The sequence below is a fragment of the Alligator sinensis genome, unplaced genomic scaffold, assembly GCF_000455745.1.
Source record: "Alligator sinensis unplaced genomic scaffold, ASM45574v1 scaffold65_1, whole genome shotgun sequence".
Classification (NCBI taxonomy): domain Eukaryota; kingdom Metazoa; phylum Chordata; order Crocodylia; family Alligatoridae; genus Alligator; species Alligator sinensis.
In genome coordinates, this window is record NW_005842037.1 from 302,234 (window position 1) to 305,953 (window position 3,720).

Genomic DNA, 3,720 nt, shown 5'->3' on the forward strand with positions numbered 1-3,720 from the left:
TGCACTTGTCAGTGTTGAAACCCATCCTGTTCTCATCTGCCCACCCCTGTAACCTGTCCAGGTCCAATTGCAGCCTATTCCTCCCTTCTAGCATGCCCACATACCCCCACATCTTAGTGTCACCAGCAAATTTGAATAGGGTGCTTTTTACCCCCTTGTCCAAGTCACTGATGAAGACGTTGAACAGCACGGGTCCAAGGACCGAGCCTTGGGGGACCCCACTGCCCACATCCCTCCAGGTCGAAAATAACCCATCCGTCACCACTCTCTGGGTGCGGCCCTCCAGCCAGTTCGCGACCCATTTGACTGTGTAGATGTCGACGGCACAGTTCCCTAGTTTTTTAATGAGAATGGGGTGAGAGACAGTGTTGAAGGCCTTCCTGAAGTCCAGAAAGACTATGTCCACTGCTACCCCTGCGTCTAAGTATTTTGTGACCTGGTCATAGAAGGTCACCAGGTTGTTCTGACAGGACCTGCCTCTAATGAATCCATGCTGGTTGCCTCTAAGCATAACCTCCCCTGCTGGCCCCTCGTGGACATGCGCCAGGATAATTCTCTCAAAAAGCTTACCCAGGATCGAGGTAAGACTAACTGGCCTATAGTTCCCTGGGTCCTCCTTCCTCCCTTTTTTGAAAATGGGAATCACATTGGCCCTTTTCCAGTCCTCTGGCACCACATCAGAGCACCACGAGTGCTCATAAAGCCATGCCAGGGGTCCTGCAATGACCTCTGCCATGACAGGAAGTTTCATTGTGTCCAAAGAACTCCTTTATCTTAGTGATTTAGGCAAATTTTTAGACTTGCTGGGCCAGGGTGTGGAGGGTTAGAACAAAAACCTTAAATTTGACTCCATGTTGTACCGCAGTAGTTCCCACCCTTTGTGCCTTGTAGGCTGAATGGGCAGTGCCAGGTCCCTCCGTAAGCTGTATCCAGCCGGTGGACCCAATCTGGCTGCAATGGGAGGTATGAAGTGGGAGAGGGAGCAAAGCAGCCCCAATCCGGATACACAAAGGGTGAGAGATGGATTAGCCCTGATTCAGGCATGCCTAGAGGGAGGGGTGGAGCAGCCCCAACCCAGATGAGCATGTGAGGAGGGAGGGAAGCAGCCTGGCCCCAATTCCAACATGCAGAGGGCCTGGGGAGTAGGGTTTTTCAGCCCTGGGAATCAGGGTTTTTCAGCCCTGATTCAGACATGCAGGTTGAGGGGTAGCAGCCTGGCCCAATCTGGACGCCCAGGGGGCAGGTCTGGCCCTGATCCCACCATGTGGGCAATGGCCTAAGTGAAGCTGGACCCCGCTGCATGGAGCTTCCACTGTTCCCAAGTTTTCTAATGCATGGGGATCACCACAGGGTGGATATCACAGCTCCACAGACTGGATTTAGCCAAAGGTTGAGCACCTCTGTTCTATGGGAAGCCAACATAAAGAAGGGGAAGTTTGGTCCAACATGTTCCCACTTGTCAAGAGTAGAGTAATGAAGGGGAGTGACTGAGATACCAGTTGTCCATCCCGTCACCCTCCCACCCTCCCTTGCCCCCCTGTCACTGGCCTAGGCCAGGTGGATGGTGTGGGAGGCAGAGGGAAAGGAGCTCAAAAATAGCATCAGTTGTGCATCTGACCTAGATGCTGCTACAAGCAGAATAGCCCCTAATGCTGCTTCATGCACCACTATAGCCCAGGGGTATCAAGTATCCAGTTAGGCCTCTAGCTGTCAATGTTCTCAAGAAGGTACACTATTGCATTCTGTAGTACCTGGAGTTTCCAAAGGCTGATGGTTTTGTTCCCAGTACTTTGTGTTGGTGTAGTCTAGACAGCAGATGATGGAAGTGTAGGTAACCAGAGTCTGGTCATCATTGACCTGGATGGGATGTGATGGGATTAGATGAGATGGGATCTTCTAGCCAACTGGGAGTGGTAAGAAGTGTTAGCAGCATCTCAGAATATCTGATAGCATAGCATTAGCAAGCAATCCAGAACCACAAACATCAATCCCCTGAGCTGAGAGAAGGATACCTTCCCCTTGACATATACAGACATTCTAGGTTGTTGGTATGTAGAATTACCTGAACAAACCATCTGGGCTTGTACCAAGTGTTTCCACTCTCACTCCTCTGAGACAGCAATACAAAGGACTGCAACTTTGCTGCTGGAACAGAAGAAGCCAGAAAACTTTGTCTCTGCCCATGGGCTTTAGGGTTTTCTGTGGATATTTGCACCTTTCTCCTTAAACATTAGCTATGCTAAAGCTAAACCAAAATTTATGATGGAGAGAGGGTTGTGTAATGGAGAACTTTATTCAGGTTCTTACATTGTCCCTATCCCTATAACTGGTTGGACAAGTTATCGGACCCTCCCTCGGGTCACCTATGAGGTCATTTTTATCCAGCCTCTAAATAAACCTGTATTAAACTTAATACCTGAAGAGCTCAGGATATATCATATATCTACAATAGTTGGAAATAGGAAGCTTGCATAGAACTTTAAGTTACTCTTTGAGATGTAATTTGAATCCTAAATTCTAAGCATCTTCTACTTTGTAACCATAAGAATGATCTGCAAAGTCCACAGAAACCCATATCAAACAGCCCTATCAAACTACTGTCATTCAATAGTTATGAACTATATGGTTCACCTGAGACAGTGTACCAGTATTTTGCATGGAACTTTAACAAGCACACCTAATTTCTGATGGAATATTGAACAACATTGTGACATGAATTGTAGTGAATATCCTTTCACACAAGGCATCAGGCATGTGGAGAATCTGAATTACAGTTAGATCACTAAGAGAGAACCTTATTAACTCTTCCCTTAAGAGCCCCTTCAGCTAAACATTGAAATAATCCTGTACCATTTAAGACAATTATATAGTACGTATTTATAGTTATGCACGCAACATAAAAATCTGTTTGAGCAAGAACTGTTACTTTATTAGGCAGGAATTTCAGGCTTGGATTTGCAATTATTTACATGTATATGATTTTCATTTAGTTCTGATTTTAAATGAAAGTTAAAATATAATTGCATTTAATTCACCCAAAGGGTCTAAGAGTTCATTTAACAAAGGATAGTCTAGCTTCATTAAATGATTACAAAGGAAACTAGGAATTGCTGGTATTTTACAATACAGCTTGAAGTCTCATGGGACTCAAGTCAGATATGTTACATACCTTTAAAGAAATCAATTCTTGAACCCCAGTAAATGAAACCGTAAACTATTCTTTAATACCTTCAAGTGCTGCCTTTCTCAAATGGAATTTGTCATTCTCAGGATCGATACAGAGAATATGGTACTAGAAGGGTATTATAGACAGCAATTCACAAGACTGCATCATAATAATGTCACATTCACAAAGAATCCCTAATTCAGCCTAAAGTTTATTTTAGTCTTGAAGTGAAGTCTAGGTATAATAATTTGCTACAGGTTAATCTTCAGATTCAGCACAAATAATGAAAAGGGATGTTAACCAAACTTGGCAAATACATGTATAAAAGCAGCACCTATAACAATTATTGAAGCATTGAACACTCCTTAGAATGATTGGCATGCCTTCACACACAAAAATCTTGGACCTGCCAAGTTACCAATCAGCGCTGTGTTTGTTGCACAAGACAACCTGTAGAAAGAGCCCCACTGGTATTTCCAAAGCAAATGGCACGCGTCAGTTTCTAACATTCTGTAACTTGTTCACTCAACCAAATATATTCCTCTCCAGGAATG